The sequence below is a fragment of the Lycium barbarum genome, chromosome 8 (genome assembly GCF_019175385.1).
Source record: "Lycium barbarum isolate Lr01 chromosome 8, ASM1917538v2, whole genome shotgun sequence".
NCBI classification, from domain to species: Eukaryota; Viridiplantae; Streptophyta; class Magnoliopsida; order Solanales; family Solanaceae; genus Lycium; species Lycium barbarum.
Window position 1 is genome coordinate 10580732 of NC_083344.1, and position 21256 is coordinate 10601987.

General features: G+C 37.6%; 1 non-coding gene across 1 annotated transcript; it reads left to right on the top strand.

Moving 5' to 3' along the window:
• Nucleotides 1-1674: 1674 nt before the first annotated feature.
• Nucleotides 1675-1781, top strand: LOC132608430 (small nucleolar RNA R71). Its single transcript, XR_009570353.1, has one exon. It is a non-coding gene; the product is annotated as a small nucleolar RNA R71 (small nucleolar RNA).
• Nucleotides 1782-21256: the final 19475 nt, after the last annotated feature.

Here is a 21256-nt window from a genome sequence, read left to right on the forward strand (position 1 = left end):
ATTTCTTGATCAATATCACAATCAAGAATCACGAAATCTGCCGGCAGAAGGAATTTCCCGATTTGAACCAGTACATCATCAACTACCCCCACTGGCCTTTTTATCGATCTGTCAGCCATCTGCAATCTCATGGTAGTTGGCCTCGGCATCGCTAACCCTGATCTCATAAAAATTTCCAGGGGCATAAGATTTATGCTAGCCCCGTTATCACATAAAGCCCTAGCAAAATTTTGCTGCCCTATGGTGCATGGAATTGTGAATGCTCCAGGATCTTCCCTCTTTTGCACTGTGGTCTTGGAAAGAATGGCACTAACGCGGTGAGTGATGCCCACAGTGTCATGTTTCAATGTTTTTTGCTTCTGTGTTAAAAGGTCCTTCAAATACTTAGCAAAGCCAGGCATTTCTTGGACAGCATCCATGAACGGAAAATTCATCGTTAACTGCTTGAGTTGATCATAAAATCGCAAGCACTTCTCATCTTCTATTTTTCTCACCAGCCTTTGAGGAAAAGGTGGTGAAGATTTGAACAATTGGCTCAAAGGGCGAAGAGCACCGGAAAGTTTTGCCTTCCCCTTTTCCTGGTTTTCCACCGGTTCCTTTGGTTTATTAAGATTCAGCTCTTCTTCAACTACAATGGGGACTTCCTCCCCTGCTTCTTCCTCGACAATATCATCCAATACATTAGGCTGCGCTTCTTTTTCAACAATTGGTTCCTGATCAATTGGCTTTTTATTGTCACCCTGAAGTATTTTTCCACTTCTGGTGCTAATGGCAAGTACATTCTCCACAGAGTTCACTCCACTACCTTTTGGATTAGGAACTGTATCACTCGGTAATTGTCCCCGTTGAGGAGTATGCACTTCTCAGGAAAGGTCTCTGAATTGCGCTTCAAGCTTCTGAATGGAAGCTGAATGCGATAGTTGGACCTGGGACATTCCCTTGATTGTGCTCTCTGTTCTGTCTTGATTCATCAGCATTTTCTGCATCATACTCTTCAGTTCTGCAGAATCATTAGACGTGTTACCAGCAGAGTTAGTAGCTGAATTATCTTTCCATGGCTGGGAATTGGATGCTTGCCCCCTAGGTGGAATGTAGGGGTTAGAGCTCTTGTTGCCATAATTATTGTTATTGTAATTCCCTTGATTGGGATTACCCTGATCAGTTCTTCCATAATTCTGTCCTTGGTAATTTTGTTGAGGCCTTTGCCATGGGTGATTACCGGAACCTTGGTAGTTTTGCCGTTGATAACCCCCTTGCGAGTTATTGACATAATTCGCATCCTCATATTGTGGCTGCCCCTCAAGATAAGTTTCGTCAGAAACGTGATACATTCCGGGAGCATGAGGTAGCATCTCATCGATAACATTTACACATTTAGCCTCTTTCTCCATAAGCCTTTTGGATAATAAATCCACGGTGGTTTGCAATTGAGCGAACGCATGATCTCGCTCATGATTTTCTTTGGCCACCGCGGCCACAGAGGGACTACCATATGATAGGAATTCGCTATCAGTCGAATGCCAGGCTTGATTATGGGTAGTAAGCTTGTCGAGCAACCGAGTGATGTTGACAAAGGTTTTGTCCATAAAGCATCCCCCAGCTGCAGTGTTGACAGCTATTTGATTCATTGTATCTAGCCCCTTGTAGAACTTCTCTGTGAGAATTGCATCTGGAAATCCATGATTCGGAGATTGAGCTAGATAATATTTGAACCTCTCCCATGCAGCATATAGTTGTTCCCCTGGAAGTTGTTTAAACCCAAAAATCTTATCTCGAAGCTCAGCCTTTTTGCTGGGTGGGAACCATTTTTTTAGAAAGATGTTGGCCAGCTCATTCCAGGTATGAATAGTATTGCTCGGGAGCTTTTCATACCATTCCCTAGCTTGGCCAGCTAAGGAATATTTGAAAACCCGCAGTCGCAGTGCATCAGCAGGAACAACACCTTGAGATTGTTGGGAACATACATGCACGAAATTCTTTAGGTGTCGAAGTGGACAGTCCTCCGAAGAATTTCGGAAATAGCCTTCAAGTTTCAATAGCTGATATATAGAACTATCAATTTTGAAATTAGCATTTCCTGTTCTCGGGGGAACTACAGCAGAAGCATAATCAGCTTCGTCGATGAATTCTGCAAATACATTCTCATCCTCCTCTTCTTCTGGTGCAGGATGGTTCACTTGGATCCCCCCTTGGTTCCCTTGATTGCGATAGGGTCTTCCAGCCATGTTCACCTGGTTCACTAAAACAGCAAACGAGGTGTGATGGAATAGAAAAAGTTTTAAAGAATAGTACACAACAATTAGTAATTTCTGAACCGTAATCCCCGGCAACGGCGCCAAAATTTGATACGCTCAAATTACACCTATTAATGGCGTAAAGCGGACGTTGTCAAATATAGTAACCCAACAAGGTTGGGGTCGACTCCCACAGGGAATATGGAGAGAAAAGATTACTAATCGTATGCGATACCGGTCTTTAGATGCTTTAATCCTATTCCGGATAGTTTGAATTGATTGTTGAATAATGTAATTTAATACTTTGACTTAAAATGTAATTAATGTGAGAGAGAGAGACTAAGGTTGTGTTCCCCAATTTGATTAGATATTATGCTTCAGGTTTCAAAGTGATATACTTCTAATGGTTGTTCTATGAATATGCACTTGGTCTCTTAAAGACTTCTTAATGTTTCCCAACAGTTAAGAAGTATTTCCTCTTTATGATTCTTTCGAATATAAAAGAGTTACAATCGAAGAGCGACCAATGATGCCAATTTGGACTTATTCTTATTCCTAAGTTAGTCTATTAAACGAGGATTAACGCCTCGAGTCATTGTTATTCAATCTTACCAATATTGACTCTCTTTCCTAAGAAAAGTCAATATAATGGCTTCGGCTAATGCTTGCAATCATTACCCAATGTTACAACTCAAAGATAGAATAAATAACAACAACCATTATGCATATATCAATAATAGAAACCCATTCACATAATACCCATCATGGGATTCACAACCTTAGAATTGAAATTAGCTACTCATAATGTTTCTTGATAGAAAAAGCTTAAAGATTAACATAATACACTTACAATACTAATACAAGATGGAATGAGAGTGAAGTTGTTGCCTTAAATGCTCCAACCACTTCAAGATTAAAAACCTAGGGTTTATGCCTCTAAAATAAAATCTGAATGTTGAATTAAAACCCTACATTATGTATTTATAGAGCCAAAAATCGCGCCAAGTTTCTGGACAAAAATGCCCTTACGCCGCATTGTTACGGACCGTAACTCAGGTTACGGTCCGTCCTTCATTTCGTCATTTGACCACTTTGACGTTACGGCCACCATGCGACGGACCGTACCCTGTGTTACGGTCCGTCCTTCTGAAGCGTAAGTGGTGACAATTACTTGGCAACTCTCTGGAATTTTGGATGATGTTACGGTGAAGGGTTACGGACCGTAACACTCCACTGTAACACTGACGATTTCAATGAAAACTTTCTGGAAATTCAGGCCCTGTTACGGTTCAAAGGTACGGACCGTAACATGAGTTACGGAGCGTCGCTTAGCTCCAATTTGTCCGTTTTTTCAGCATTACTTCTCATTTCGAATCCTTAGTTAATCAACCCTATAAAACACAAAAATAACATAAGAAACAATGTAAAAACACTTAAAATCAAGCAACATGTCTAGTTACAAAGGCATAAAATGTGCTAAAATTCACGGCACATCAATACCCCAACAATTACCAAAAAAATGTCAAATGAGTCCAGGACCTAGCAGGAGCCCAGTACTGTTACACCTCGGAAAATTTTTCGTTGGTACGCAAGTGGATGAACTAGTGATGAATGTGAGTGCACGATGTCTATGAGCAAGAAACGACGTTTGATGGCCTTAGGCGAGATTTCGAAAGTATCCGATGTGAGACGAGGAAGTTGGATAAGTTAAGATGAGACACAAGGTGAGCAATGCATGTGCATGGACGGGGGTGATTAAAATGAGAAGCCTAAGAAATATGGGAAGTTGCAGAATTGCAACTGCCCAGTGGTCATAAATCGCAAAATACAGACCGTAAATTGCAATACGGTCTGTAAACTGGCAGTCGTAAACTGCCATGCAAGGTTTCAACTTTCTGCCCAGTCAAGAAATGGTAAAACACGACCAGGTGGACGGACCGTAATGTGATTTGCGGCCCGTAAACCATGGTCGTAAACCACCACGAAGGCAGCCCAGCTTCTGGTTCTGTAAATGGTTAAATATGCCCATGGAGGACGATTCGTATAGTGGAATACGGGCCGTAAACCACGATGGACGACCACTGTTCATCTCAGCACAGATTTCACAAGTCATTAAATAAAGGGACCAACACTTGTTTTATTTCATTACAACATTACACCACTTCTCTCTAAAACTTCTCTCTACATTTATTATATGAGTTTTCAAGGATTATAAGTCATCAATAACATTAAGACAAGTGAATCAAGGATAAGGGAATCATCAAGGATTATCCAAGTCAAGAAATCCAAATGGAGAAAAACTAGGGTTTTGCTCAAAGAGGAGTATTATCAACCAAAGCTTGTTCCTACAACTTCTAAGGTAAGATTCATGATTTTTACATGATGTTTAAGGTATTGGAGAATTAAAATATATGGATTGTAGGAAATGTGGTCAAATAGGTCATGAATGGTGAATAGTGACATTTTGAGGAATAGTTTGAATTGAATTATGAATGTTGTTGTGTTACGATATGAATGTATTATAAATGGTACTAAGATCATGAACTCGACACTTTTGACGAATGGACGAAGTTAGAGGTCATGACCATAAATACGGGAGAATTAGAAGCAAATTGAGAAATCTAGATAATGTGGATGATGTGAATGACTAATGGCCATTGTTATGATATTAATGAAGGTATAGACGCTAGCATTGGAAGGAAACGTGCAAGTGTAGAATAGTCCGACAAAAAGGTATGTAAGGCTAACCCTTCTTTCATAAGGCATGATTCTTGGCCAAACTTCTAATTCCTCTATATGAGTATGTTGTATTCAAGTGATTGACACTCCGAGCTCATAAGCTCACGATCCTTAACATGTACTACGGTTGTACTACGCCCCTCATATGACGAGTAAGCCTAAGATATGGATGTAGCAATAATGACGAAGATAGTGATGACGATAATAATAATAATAATGCCAAAGGTACCTACGGGCTATTATACTTATATATGCCTATGAAGGGCTATAATGATACCCCGAGCTTATAACACTGGGTAGGATATATGTATATGATTATGTATAAAGTATGTATATGATTACGTAACGCGCGCACACCTCTGCAGATGGTACGGATAACCCTGAAGCCTTGGTCGGGCCAGGTAGAAATAACATTGAGCCTTGGTTGGCTAAGTACGTATGAAACACCGAACCTTATGGTCGGGCACGCTATGTATGTATATAAGTGTATGGCTATGTATATAATATGAATATGATTGTGAAAAGACTATGTATACGAATACGAATAAGGACATGTATGCGAATATGAGCCCAAGTAGGGTACGAGCACTATTATGAAATACGCATGAGAAATGGAAAGTTCCTATGAAAGGCAGGTAAGTGCCATGATGATGATATTATTGTCTTCCCTCCTGTGCCACTTCATATATTGTCTATGATGATTCTATATTGATGTTAATCACGCTTTACATACTCAGTACATTCTTCGTACTGACGTCCTTTTGTTTGTGGACGCTGCGTCATGCCCGCAGGTGCACAGGGAGACAGACTTGATCCATAGCTGCCTATTTGGAGATTACATAGAGAGCTCCATTTCTTTCGGAGCCATATCTTTTGGGTACTCATTCCTTTGTGTATATAATTATGGGCATAGCGGGGTCCTGTCCCGCTAATGTGATATGTTATACTCTTAGAGGCTCGTAGATATGTGTGTGTGTGGGTAGATGTGTTTGGCCTTGTTGGCCTATGTTTTGTATATCATTTTGTCGGCCACGTGGGCCTATGTACATTGATGTGGCATAAATGCCTACGATGATATAAATGGGTTGTTGTCCAGATGGGACTAGTTGACGAATGAATGGAAATACATGTATAATTATGTGGCTCACCTAGATGTAAGTATAAGAGTAAGCTAAGAGGGTGCTCGGGTGGGTTAACACCGGGTGCTCGTCGCGGCCCCGAGTCGGGTCCTGACAAGTACCTAGCAGGAGCCCAGGTGGACCTGAGACACCAACATCAGGAGGCTTAACCAAATCTGAACTGCAAAATAGGCTCAGAGAATCTATAGAGAACGACGAATTACTTCAATCTTTGTTTAGAGAAACTGAAGAAAGAAGAATCACTTGAAAGTTATGTTGGGAGAAGCTAAATTTGAGAGGGATGAAGTAAAATAGAGGTTAGTGGCGGCTGAAGAGAAAATTAATAGACTAACGATGCTTTTGTTTGGTTTATTAGTGGTGTTTGCTATATGGCAATATGTAATAGGGCTGTAGTGGACTGGGTATTTCATTTTGGCATATGAAGAATTTTGGACAATATGACGCGGGTTTTATTTATATGAAAAATATATGTGTTTGTCCTCAAGCGTTATAACATCTCTATTGAGTTTGTGCATAAACTTTATTCATAGTCGATAATAGTATATATAAACTCACAGTTGATGATCAACAATATTTGTAGTAGATAATCATATTTGAAGACACCCAAGTTCACAATGAAACAACACAATTAGATACACAACAGTCAAATTAATTGTTTGTTAAAACAATCATACTTGAAACATCCAAAATATTTATGCATATCCAAATTCAAAAGGCAACAACACAATTATATACAAAGGTTTCAATGATCTAACCTTCACATATATTAATCCAAAACAGTCAAAATAATTGTTTGTTAAACTGTCAGACATTAGTACTTAAAACAGTCATCATCCTCCACCACACACATTCAGCAAAAGCTTAATTGTTTCTTACATACAACCCAATAACCAAATTAGTTATTTGAAGAACCATTAATCTGGGCAAGGACGCCCGCCACAACTTTTTCAAGGTCACATTCAACATCAGCTTGACTCGCCTCACTAGCATTTTTCTCATCAACCTTGGCAAGGATATCTGTTGCCTTCTCAGCTTGAGCAGCTGGCATAGGGAGCTAAACCTTCTCAACCTCAGCCTTCTCAACTTTCTCGTCTTCAGAAGCTATTCTAGGGACCTCAACCTTCTCAAGATAAGCACTAGCAATCTTCTCATTAACCTAGGCAGTTGGCATAAAGACATCTGCTACCTTCTCAGCTTGAGCAGCTGGTCTAGAGAGCTCAGCACCTACATTCACCTTGTTGATAGCAGATGGTCCACAGGTGATTGTGCTACATTTTTGGGACATAATTAAAAAGAATGCAAATCCTATACAACACAATTACAACAAAAAAAAATCAAAAAGTTCACCTTTCTCTTTGACAATCTCCTGATTCTTCTTCTTCGCCTTTTCGCTTTTTCTAAATTTTTCTACCTCCACATAAGCAAGAACAATATTCAGAGACTCCTCCATCTTCACCAAATGTTGCTGCAGTTCCAAATGCTCTATCGGCATTGATGGCCCCCACTTGGTGCAGCACGACCCCTAGAAGTCTCAATGCCAACATTACCATCAAAATCTTCTGATTGAATATCTTCCACATCATATGAGGGATCCTTGGACTCCTTTTCAAACCTACTACGACGCTTCGAGGCATGATGAGTATCCTTATTAGAATTCTTCTTGGGCTGGTCTCTCAACCAACAAGGAGCCTTCGAGCCATTCTTTGGTGTAACCAATACGGTCATGCCTTCCAATTCAATCTTCAATTTATCTATGATGGGATCATCAACCTCATCATCCAATGCCAAGAAGCCTTGTATGTAGTCCTGCTCTATCTCACGCATTGTGGGGATGATGTAAGGGTGAACCTACAAATACACAAAACATTAGCATTTAGTTTATATTTTTACAAAAACATTGATAATATACTCCAAATTTATACCTGTGTGTTTCCCCATCCAATACTAAAAGGATCACCTTCAGTAAATCGCTCCATTTTTGTGGTGTGCCACCTAAAAATCCTAAGAATAGGAAGAGGAACCTTATCTAATTTGCTAGCATGCAGTCCAAGCGTGGGAAAAGCTTTATAAGTTCAGACCTATAATAACACAAATAATCGCTGAGTGTAAAAATAAATAACACACAGTCTATAATCTACTACGCCAGTGGTTTATAACATGTACCATGAATGCCCAGGGGAAGCCGTAGAGAGCATATGATGGCGTTTTCTATCAAGGTGGGTTTGGTGGTGCCTGGGAATGTCTACCTTGTCCATCAAGTATTCCAAGGTGAGTTCAAAGGATTCCTTTCCCCAAGGGTAGCTCTGGAAGAATTCCAAATCGTTAGCCATTTTAAACAATCAGCGTCCACGCCCCTAGACACATCTTTGGCCATCAAAATTGTATGGAGAAACCACACAAGACAACATTTTATCTTTTCTTCTTTATTTAATCTAGGCCCTCTTATCACCGACAATAGCTTGTCTGATGTAATCTTCTTCTTTCGAGTAACCTTTGCGTAGAATTCTTCCCCTTTCTTAATTGCCCCGTCCTCTTTAGATTGAGAGGGATAGGACCCACAATTTAAACTGGTGATCAACGTAAACTTCTTTAAGCCAAAACATGCAGGCTTGTCATTCACAAGGAACCATATTTCACGCTTTTTTTTTTCTGGATCACATGACGAAGAAGCATGTAGTGGATCATCCGTCCGTTGAAATTGATGAAGAATTTTGACAACTTTCTAAACTGACCAAAACAGGAACGCTTCCACATTTTCCTTACTTTTTGATCTCTCAACACATTGCTAAATTCAACTAACAATGACAACCTGCTCCTAACAAAAAGCTTTGCTGCAAAAGTTTCATAACCATCCAGCCAATTGATCAAGCCATACCTTTCAAGGTTAATTGTCTTTGCACAATATGGCAAGGATAAAGGATCAACATCTTCAGCAACACTAGAGTGTTTTGTACCATCCCCAGATATACTCTCAACTCTACTATCAGCTCTATCTCCATCAACACTACACTCATCAATGGGGTCTGAGTGGGACGCACTCTTAGCTTCTGCACTTCTTTTTCTTTTTCTATCTCGGCTAAGTTCTTCACCTCTTCTATTTTTATCCTTACGATCGCATTAGAATGAGTTTCAACCATAGCACAAGAACGGGGGAGTATTTTTCCTCTTCTGCCTCTACACCTAGGCATTTATACGATCTATATAAAAATAATAGAGACGTTGATCAACCACGATGTATCGATAATCGATCAAAAGTCTATTAATAGACCATATACAATTTCAAAAGGCAAAAACAGAAAAACAAAGATCGAAACAAGAAAAATAAGCATAAATGACACACATTTCGACGTAAAAACAGGCAAAACAACAAAGGTTTTGAAAAAAAAAAACAAATCTTTATGAACCTAGTTTTTTATCAAGATCGAAAAAAATAAAAAAATTCAAGGCAATATGGAGCTCAAAATGCTCCGACGGAGTTGTAGTGTTAAAGAACTCACCTATTTCCGACGATCAAGGCGTGTTGGAGCTTGGGGGAGAGGTGGAAGTTTGAGAGTTCTAAGCTAGAAAGAGAAATAAAGAAGTGAAAGGGACGGATGTGAGAGAAAGGGATTTTGCGTATTTTATTAGAAGTCAACTGGACTTAAGTACAACAACAACAATATACCCAGTGAATCCCACAATGTGGGGTTGGGGAGAGTAGAGTGTACGCAGACCTTACCCCTACCTTAGGTAGGGAGGTTGTTTCCGGAAGACCCTCGGCTCAAGAAAAGGCATATGAAAGGTCATATACGGGCAAACAAATCAAAGCAGTTATGAAAATGAAAACAATGAAAGTAAATAAGCCATTATAAACCAACAGATACTCGCAGAAATCAAGAGACAAGAAACTATAGGGAAATATAACTACTCGTAAGAAAGGATAAACATGACTACCTACTAGCCTTCTACCCTAATATGAGTCCTCCATATCCTTCTATCTAAGGTCATGTCCTTGGTAAGCAGGAAATGCGCCATGTCCTATCTAATCACCTCTCCCCAATACTTCTTCGGCCTACCTTTACCTCTTCTGAAACCGTCGCTAGCCAGCCTCTCGCACCTCCGCACTGGGGCATTTGCATCTCTCCACATCACATGCCCAAACTATCTCAGCCTCGCTTCCCGCATCTTGTCTTCCACTGAGACTACTCCAACCTTGTCTTGGATGACTTCATTCCTAATCCTTCAGTGTATAACGTAAAACTTTCAATGTCTTTAAAATTATGAAAAGTACCCCATTCTCATTTTTCTAAACCCTAAAATCGAAAAATAATTGAAAAAGAAAATCAGTGGCCACAGTGCAAATTAAAACTTACAAGTGGCCTTTTTCACAAATCATCTCAAGTTACTATGTGGGTTTTCCAATCATCATTTAGATGTTACTTTAACTTGTCAGTTTTTGTCTAAGGATAGAGTTGGAAAAAACTAGTCAATTTATGTCTTGGTAATTTCCTAAGATGACACTTATTATGAGACAATTGTTTTTTGCTAAGGTGACTTATTATGGGATGGAGGGAGTAAATTCTTATATCTTCTCTCACTTAGGTCTATCCTGAGGGCTAAGGGTCATAATACCTAGGTTTTTGTACCTTCTAGACCTTTTCCCTATTGTAAAGATCAATTAACTTAATTTCCAAAAGATTGTTCTATATATAGAGGATATGGGATGTAACAGTACGAGGAGAGGAAATTAAATCTTGTTTAATTGTGTTGAGTAAACCCTCTTTAATGCGAAATAATTACAATGAATCCAATCAAGAAAAATTAAGCTAATGTAATAAGTTTAATTTTCTTTTTTTGCTGTGTGCAATGAATATAGAGTTTTGGATGAACAAATAAAGATAAAATAATCATTATCAAAGTAGTAAGACAGATCAATTAATATATTTCCTGTCGATTGATCATCAAGAATGATCTAGAATTATTATACTCCGACACAAACATTGAATGCTTCACCAGTAGTATTATCTGCACACCTAATTAATGTCCTCCTCATGCATGTGATACTTAAAACGTTATGATGTCCAACGGTACAAAACAACGTATGTTATTAAGAAGAGAAGGCAATATATGATACTAGATGTTTGGCTTGTCGCTAATTTTTTTTAGAATAATTAGTTGTTTAATTGTAGGATCAGTCTAATATTTGAATTACTAGTATATTTTGTGTTAGTTGTGAAAATAGTCTACTTCTGTATGTGATATTGGATGTTTGGCTCTGTTATTGCTGAACTTTTTATAGAATAATTAGTTGTTTAATTGTAGGACCAGCCTAATATTTGAATTACTAGAATATTTTGTGTTAGTTGTGAAAATAGTCTACTTCTCTATATGATATTGGATGTTTGGCACTGTTATTGCTATTATTTTTTCTAGAATAATTAGTTGTTTAATTGTAGGATCAGTCTAATATTTAAATTACTAGAATATATTGTGTTACTTGTGAAAAAAGTCTAACACTTTATTTGTAGGAGAAGTTTGCTATCTTGCTTAGGTGGATTTGTGAGGTTTAGTGAAATTTGAGAGACAGCTTTTCACATATTTCAACTTTGCTGCTTGTGTCTTTCTGAATATATACTCCCTCTGTTTCAATTTATATGAACCCATTTTCTTATTAGTCCGTATAAAAAAGAATGACCTCTTTTTATATTTGGAAACAATTTACCTTTATACAATGATTTATAATCACACAAAATATATGTGACTCATTTTATACCACAAGTTTAAAAGTCTTCTCTATTTTCTTAACCTCCATTCCCAGTCAAATGGGTTCACATAAATTAAACATAGGGAGTATTAATTTATTTTATTTTTATTTTTATTTTTTCAACGATAATTTATTGTATTTCACCAACACACTTAAATAGGATAAAGGTTCTTAAAGCTAGGGCAAAGAGCATCACCTCGTCTCCTTTCATATTTTCTCGAAAAATTGCGTATATTTGAGAAAATAATTCCAAAAGCTATCTTCATAATCTAATTAAGGAGATTACATAGAAGTGTCTTTTCAACAATATCAAATACAGCCAGACCTCTGTATATATAACAATTATTTTCTGTAATAACATATTATTATAACAATCAAATTTTATTTGAAATCGATTTTTCTATTACGTTTATTATTTGTTTTCTTATAATAATATCCGACTATAACAGCTAAAAACTATCTGGACAAATAGTGTCGTTATAAAATGATTTGACTATATGGATTAGGCAATTATGAATGCGTAGGTTAATTACGTTATCCAATGAAAATGGATGGATTACAGAACCCCCACATGCCCTAAAGAACATTTATATTAAAAGAGATCAACCTTGCCTTGCCAAAGGCTTTGTTACTAAGCAATACAAAAGGCATTCCACCGAGAAGTATATAATTCATCCCAAGAAAATAATTAGATGGTTTGCTCCAAACAGTTAATGTTTTATGAATTGAGAACAAGTATATAATTTTAATAATTAGATTACTTAAAAAGTAATTACATATAAACGTTTCTAATAAAATAGACCTTAGGCGTAACTTACATCCCAAAAGCTACCTCAAAGAGAGGAGAATTGTTTAAGCCATATAAAGAGTCCAGGGATCTCTTCCCGATCCGTTTTGGAGTACCTTAAAGCTAGCTTCCGGGTGTAAGTTAGACTCAAAGGTCCATTTTATCATGGTACCAGAGCCAAATCCATGGTCGATGTGGGTCTCCGAACCATGCGGGATCGGTGATGAAATATACCCTCAATCCATAATTGTGCGCACTCCACTCTAGGTCTGGGCGTGAGGTGGGGGGAGGGGGGTTGATGAAGATAAAAATTCCTAATCGGACCGAGATGAGACCCTGAACTCTTTATATGACTTGGGCAGTTCTCCTTCTTTGAGCTATTTTTTGGGCGTGAGTTATGTTCAAGGTGCATTTTATCAGTTTAAATAAGTTTTTGATTTGACAACCTGTAAAAAATAGTAAATAGTGTGTTATAATTAGGTAAATTTGATTTATAGTGGAACTCTTCCTTAATTGTTAGTTATATAACTTAAATGCATTTGACCAACACAAGTTTGAAAGTGCGGGGGGTGGGGGTGGGTTTGAATTGAAATTCTTTTGTATAGTTAGTCGACTTTAAGGATTCTATTGCTGACTATGGCTTATTTATGAAAGTAACTTATAGTAGTGCTGAAAATAAGTTGCAGAAAGTTAATGATACTAGATGTTTTATACTGGTTTGAATCCAATGTAGATCCTACTCCAGTCCCCTTGGGTTGCTAGGGTGTTCTCTGCAACTCTTAGTAAAGGTGTTCGGTACAATGGTTCGTTTGAATGGAGCTCCTACGTCTACACTCAAACTCTCGTAATCTTTTGATACAATGCCTCACCAACTATAATTTATCTATCCTCTCTTTTTTGTTTACATAGTAAATTACTCAGAAATACAATGTATATCAAAAGTAGAGCAAAGACTGTGAGAAGCTTGAGACAAAGTACATTTGTATTTGTCGGTTTAAGCCTCTATTTATATTCTGTATTCGTCGGTTTAAGCCTCTATTTGTATTCTTCATAATTTAGCCATTTGGCTCTTCAAGTAGAGAAGGCAACCCAAGATAATTGATCCGTTGAAAATAGGAATATTGATGATCTTGATTTCTCAAGAATAAAGCAAGAGGATTATGTTGATTGATCTTCATATCTTCTAGGCACCTTTCCTTGTAGACGACTCTGATTGGTACTTGATTTAGGATCTCCGGTTTATTGCTTCCTTAAATTCTTCTCCTTAATGTAGTTCCTTGGTACGTGCTTCCTTAAATAAAAGATTCCTTGATTGACTGCATTCAATGTAGGCGCGCAGTGATCTTCTTTCATTTGAGTACAAAGTCGTCTTGATTACTTTACTTGGTGAGAATATCCTCCATTTGAACTGGTTGATTCTACAGCTTTTAAGGTTGTATGAATCAATGGGCAGACCCTCTTATCGCCAAGATTCTTCCAATGGGCTTGTTGAAGTCCTTGAGTATTTTCCTTCAAATAGAAACTTGTCATCAATAAAATTTTAACACTAACAATCTCCCTCTTTTTTATGATGACAACTAATACTCAAGAGATATGTAGTCGATTTCCCTGTTAGCTCGCTAACTAGGTTGCTCCCCCTGAAAAGTTGACTCCCCCTGAACGGTAGAATAGTTGACTTACCCTGTACTCCCCTTTGGCATCAATAGAAAAAAAACAACAACAAAAATCCGCAACACAGATGTAGCATAGCAAGCATCATAAACAAACAAGAAAAGCATATAGTGCTCAACCAGTCAGCACACAAGTAGCAAAACATAGTATTGAGACTTATGTCCAGAGAGCACATTTTTCAATAAGCCAAGCACGAAAAATATTTCATCAACTACTCCTGCTACTGCTGTGAATGAGGATGAAGAAAATAAGCCAAAGTGTTCACAATGGCATCTTTCAGAGCCTCCAATGTTTCAGATATTTTGGTGGGGAAATTCACCACCACATTTTTCTGAAGCTTTGTAGATAGCTTCACTGCTTCCTTGACAACTTGATCTAGCTTCACCCTGACACGAGCAATATGAGCACCTGTTTCCTTGTTAGATTCTCTTACCTTCTCCATATTGAATAAAGTCCAGAGTATCTAATCCTTTAGCGATTCAAGTTTTTCATCCATAGCATCCATTCTCACGAGGACCTCAGAGGGAGATTCAGTAGGAGAAGAGAAGTGAGAAGAAGATGGTTTGGAATTGGAAGGAGATCCCCAGGAACATCTTTTGGAATCCAAGTTTCATCGGAAAAGATGTAGCCCAAGCTACCAAAAGCTCTAAAGTTGCAACATTGTTTAACAAGGCTGCTGGGATAATCACTCAAGTTGATATGATGGGCTTCAAGAATACGAGTGATGAGCATACCATAAGGAAGACTAGTGGGGTTAGAAGCAAACTCAATCATGTAATTTATAATGACAGAGGACAGCTTGAGTTTCTTTCGAGTAAGCAGACAGTAGGTGAAGATGGCATTGCGCTGAGTAACAGTTGAGAAGGAATCTGCATGAGGAAGAAGGGGGGTAGAGACGATATAAGCAAGAACACGGGCTACAAAGGTGATATCAAACGGACCAATTTGAGAGGGATCAATGGAAGAATCAGACAGAGTTTATTTGACTTGGCCATAGGAAACTTCAAGAGATTCAGGCTAGTTATTTTTCACGAGATCAAAGAATCCTGAGCAATGGCAATCAATAATAGAGTCAAGCACTTCACAATCTTGCACGATTCGAGGACCAAGAATAAGAGTTTCGAGTTCATTAGGCTTAGAGGATCGAAGATTGGCATAGAACATTCTAACAGGGATTTCATATACTCGAGTAGGGTTTTTAAAGAAGTTTTCCCAACCTTGAAGCTTAAAAAAGGGTTTTACCTTACAAGACAGAGTTTGCATGTGGTCAAGATCAACAATGCGACCTGTAACAATTGATTTTTCTTTGAGGGAGACGAATAGGTAATGATTTGAGGTATCCCAAAAGTTTTTCTTAAGATCAAGGAGATTTTCAGGGTCAGATTTGATTTTTTTGGTAGATTCGACACAACCGTCATGATCAACAGGACGTCTGCCAAGATGTTTTAGATGTGTCTGTAGCATCAAATGTAGAGGAATGAGCGGAAAGGTCGGAGTCTACACGAATAGGAGAGGAGGACTTTCCTTTCCCTTTGATTCTAGTACTCTGGCGAGTGGAGGTGTTCATGATTTTTTGAGTTTTGGCCACGTTGAAAAGAGGATTTTGTGATAAAGAAGAGAGGTGGAGGGGATAGATATAGAAGGGGTATAGGAAGAGACTTGGGGTTTTGAAGGGTTTGTATGGGGAAGAGGAAAGGCGGAGTGAATGGAATACAATCGATGGGATGGGAACTAATATTGTAATTATGGAGACTCTTCGTATGAGTAAAAAGGAAAAGACAGGTGAAGACTTGGAATTAAAGGAAACAAACACGCAAAAGATTTTTACACATATAAGCAAGGAAATAAAATCTGAATACATGTATGGAAGATATTCTAGAGTGCTATAGGGTTTTCTACAAGTCCAATAGAGTGTTTATCAAATAGCAAAAACGTTCTTCCAATAGGGGTTTTGTAAAAATATCAGCAAGTTGATTATATGATTATCAGTATTAACAAAGCAAATTTCAATATTTCCTTTAGTAACATGATCTCTAATAAAGTGATGCTTAATATGATTAAGGTGCTTGAGTATGAAATATGTTTTTCTTTGGTTTGATCAAGGCTTTAGTTTCTTGTCTGAACTTTATTGCTTAAACATATAATGTTCATAACTTGTCTTGTGTAGTCCATGTCACAAGTCCTTCATCTGAAAATGGTTCGTTCCTAAGTGCTAAGAATTTGGTAAAAAGGAAAAAATGAAAAGGAAAAGGTCGACTTTAGGAACTGTAAGATTAAGTCATCATTTGAAGATTGATTGGAATTAATCTAATTAGTCTAACTATCTAACAAGGTGGTTGTCAGTCTGTAACTTAGTTAGTGATCATTTTGGAATTGAAAGATATAAAAATGGAAGGAAGTAGTTTGTCAAGGATGAAAACTGTTCTACTACCTCTGATCTCCTGTTTGTTGGTCCTGTCCCCATCCTTTGTCTTATCTAAGCAGTGAAGTAATTTAGCATGAAAAGTAGACTGGTATGCCATATACTCTTGCATCTACATTTATATTTATTCATGAATAGACCTTAGTTTGATAGATGATCCTAAGTGTTCAAATTTAATAGGTTTTAACTACTAAGAGAAGGGTGAAATAAAGTAGTTTGGTCATGATTTGTCCAGTCTTGAACAATTTAGAGATTGAGAGTGTTATTTTGAAACATGAGGTCTGTTTTCTTTTCTTTGTACATGAGTGAAGATTATGGTGATAATAACTTATGGTCCTTGATTGTCTAGGCTTATGAGATGGAGATAAGTAAGAAAGATCTTATAAGTCTAGTCTGAATAAAGAAGAGGATAAAAAAAAAGAGGGGAAAATGTGGCTGAAACTTTAAGGAAGTGTTTGGCTCTAATATATGAATTGTCTAGTCTTTCTTTTGGTATATGCTCAAGGGTAATAAAATAGGATCATAAGTGTAGATGTGTGGGTTGAAACCACTTGACTAATGGGAAAGTCTTTTAAAGACATCTAAGGAGAAGATTGAGAAAGGGTCAAGTATCACTTGACCCATAGTATCTTTCTTCCCAAAATAAGAGATTGTCATGGAATTCTGCATAAGTCTATGGGGTGTAACCTACGACATTTTCACATTTGGAATTCTCCGTTTCATTTTGCAGAGTTAAATGGATCCTAAAAATGAATTTCTTGTGAATTAATAACTATTCATTTAGATAGTTAAACCTAGTTCTGATGTGTGATTTTTGGACTTAAATGATTTTTACTGGTCTGCTCTGATATGTCTTAAGGGAGGTGGGCTGATTAGGCTAGATGATATATGGTAATTTGAAATATTGTAGTCTTTGCTTAAAACTGGAAAGAGGAAAAGGCTTTCAAAAAGGAATACTGTTTGTTTGGAAATAAGGTAAGAAAGGTTTTATGTGGGTGATATAATAAGGTATACTAGATTCCTTAATATTTGGTAGGATTGGGTTCATAACTAAGATCTTTGTGTAAATTCTGTGTCCATTGATGTGATTTCAATTGGTGTTTGAGAGATGGTCTGTTTTCTCCTTTTTCCTAAGTAATGGTAAGACCTTAAAAGGAAGCAAATCAGTGGCTTACATCCATTTAAAATGGCAATATAGTGTCTTGGAGGTATATTTGACCCCTTCTTTGTGATGCTTTAGATAATATATCATGTTTCTACTTTGAGATATGTTCTTGAGTTTATTAGTCTAAAGTCTAAGTAGAAGAAAAAACTGAAATTTGTCATGTTGGATAGTTGTGTTTTCCCCTTTGTGCAGTATTAAAAACCAGCTAAGGATATGTTGTACTTGTCCAGTTTGAAGAAAATGAAAACTAGGAGTAGGCCACTGTTTATGAACATGTCTAAATCATGTGCATCCTCTTTTAAAATCAGCCTAGTTCTATGGAATAGGGTCAGGAGAAAAAATCTAAAAAGATTTCAAACTCTGAAATTTAAATGTGGAATCTTCTGTGCATCCCTTGGACTTTTGCCCCTTTCTATTTGCTTAAGTTGTGTGTGAAAATGTAGTTGTGGTACCTATGGTTGTATATTCTACATAGGACCATTAGGACTTGAAAGTATCTTGACATTTTTCCTACAATTGATCCTGCCATAGGTTTCATTTTTTTAAGCTTGTGTCTTAATCTCTAACTGGATTCTGCTGAGAGTAATACAGCACCACACTTGTATTTGTCAAGGTTAATAAAGTCATGGCTCTTATGGCACTCTCTTAGCCCAGTTGAACCTATCTATGCTTTGTTCTTATTGGTATCATAAATAATTAAGGAGATCAAGTATGCTTCCCGTGTGTGCTACACACTAATAAATGGTTGTTTCAACAAATAGAACTCTGATTTCACCCATCTAGATTTGTCCATATCATGTCTGTTAGAATTACAGTTTGGTTTCTCCTATTTATTTTCTGTATTCTCTATGAGAATCACCTAGACTCTAAAAAATATGATTCCTAAAGAATGGCAAGAACACTTACTTGGGCTGTGCATAGGACACCTAGGTCTGTTTGAAGGTCTTGTATGAATAACTCTACATGATCTCTGCAAATGACATATCTGCTAATCTTTTTATTGTATTGTGCTGTGTCTTGAAGCTGGTTTACCCAATGTTTATGTGCCTTTACACTTTGCCATGTCTTCTTGATTCAATACTGTTAAGAACTGTGATACTCCTATGTGATTGTCTGTGTCATGATTACTTGATTTAGTTTAGTCTTGGCCATATTATGCCCATGCAGGCTACTTTCTTGTCCAAGTTTAAATCATACTTGGTGCCTTGGTCTTGGTCCATAAGGGTAACCTTCCTGCTGAGTCTATCCACCTCTTCTTTCTTTATTCTCATCGGTTCCTGTTAACTTATAATTGTTCTATAATTACGTATATTGGACCTATCCTATTTATTCCAAGCCATGTATGTGTGTATGTGGATCTATGTTTTCTATGGTTATTGTTGGTTGAGAGAGGCAGTTTAGGTGGGAGGGGGTGTCACGACCCGTCTAGAGGGCCGCAACGAGCACCCGGTACTAGCCAACCCGGGCACCCTTGGCTTACACATATACTTACATCTGGGTGAGCCATACGATTAAACATACATCTCTTTTTTATTAATCACTCTAGTCCCATTGGACGACAACATCTTTAAATCATCATTGACATCTATGCCACATCAAATGTATATAAGCCGACGAGGCTATCAAAAGATATACAAAATATAGGCCGACAAGACCGGACACGTCTAATCATACACACGTGACTACGAGCCTCTAAGGAGAGTATAACATATCACATGAGCGGGACAGGACCCCGCTATGCCCACAATTATGTACACAAAAGAATAAAGTACCAAAAGCTATGGCTCCGAATGAAATGGAGCTCTGCTGTGAAGTCTCTGAGAAAGTAGCTATGGATCAAGCCTGTCTCCCTGTGCACCTGCAGGCATGACGCAGCGTCCACAAACAAATGGACGTCAGTACGAAGAATGTACTGAGTATGTAAAGCATGATCAATATCAATATAGAAGCATAAATAGCAACATAAGAAATAGCATAGGATGGGAGATGGCAATATTGTCGTCATATGCACTTACTTGCCTTTCATAGGAACTTTCCCTTGCTAATACGTATTTGTGTACATACATCATTATCCGTATTCCGTGATAGTACCCGTACCATATTTGTGCTCGTATTCGTATACAGACCCTTATTCACATTCATATACATAGTCATATCATATTCGTACTCATATCATATACATAGCATTTCCATAGCATACCGACCACGTAGGATCGGTGTTTCATACATACTTGGCCAATCAAGGCTCAAGGTTACTCATACCTGGCCCTACCAAGGCTTCAGGGTTATCCGTACCCTCTGCAGAGGTGCGCGCGTGTTACGTAATCGTATACATACTTATTTACATATCATACCCGGCCTCATAAGCTCGGGGTTCTATAATAGTCGTACATATACATAATAGCTCATAAACATCTTTACTTTTAATCATCGTTATAATAATCGTCATCGTTATTATCATTATAGTCATTATCAATAGCATTATCACTACTATCGTCATCCACCTCTTCTACCTTAATAGGCCTACTCGTAAAACGAGAAACTTAGTACAATCGTAGTGTATCAAGAATCGTGAGCTTACAAGCTCGGAAGATCAATTCATTTGGAAGACAACATACTCGTATAGAGGATTTAGATGTTTGGCCAAAGAACCATTCCTTATGAAATAAGGGTTAGCCTTACATACCTTTCCGTCGCACTATTCTACACTTGCGCGTTCCCCTCCAACGTTAGCGTTTCTACCTTCATTAAAGTCATACTATCATTAGAATCGATAATTAGCACACACGGCTAAAACTAGGGGAAATTCGGACAACATTTTCTTCATCATCATAATTCAACTCCCAAACGTCAACAATACATTCACAATATCATAACAATGGCCATTAGTCATTCACATTATCCACATTCCTCAATTTACTTTCATTTGCCCATATCTATGGCTATAACACATGATTTCGTCCATTCACATACAATGTCTATTTCATGGTCTTTCAACGTCATTTATAACCCATTCATGTCACAATATAACAACAATCGTGATTCGATTCCAACTAATTCTCTAAATGACACTATTCATCATTCATGACCCATTTTACCATATTCTTCTACACTCCAAGTATTTCAACTCTCCAATATCTTAAACAACATATAAACATCATGAATCGTACCTTAGATGTTGTAGGAACAAGCTTTAGTTGATAATACTCCACTTTGAGCAAAACCCTAGTTTATCTCCATTTGGATTTCTTGACCTTGGATGATCTTTGATGGTTTTCTTACTCTTGATTTACTTGTTTTATGTTGTTGGACACCAAATATCTTTGAATTCTTGTGGAATAAATGTAGAGAGATGT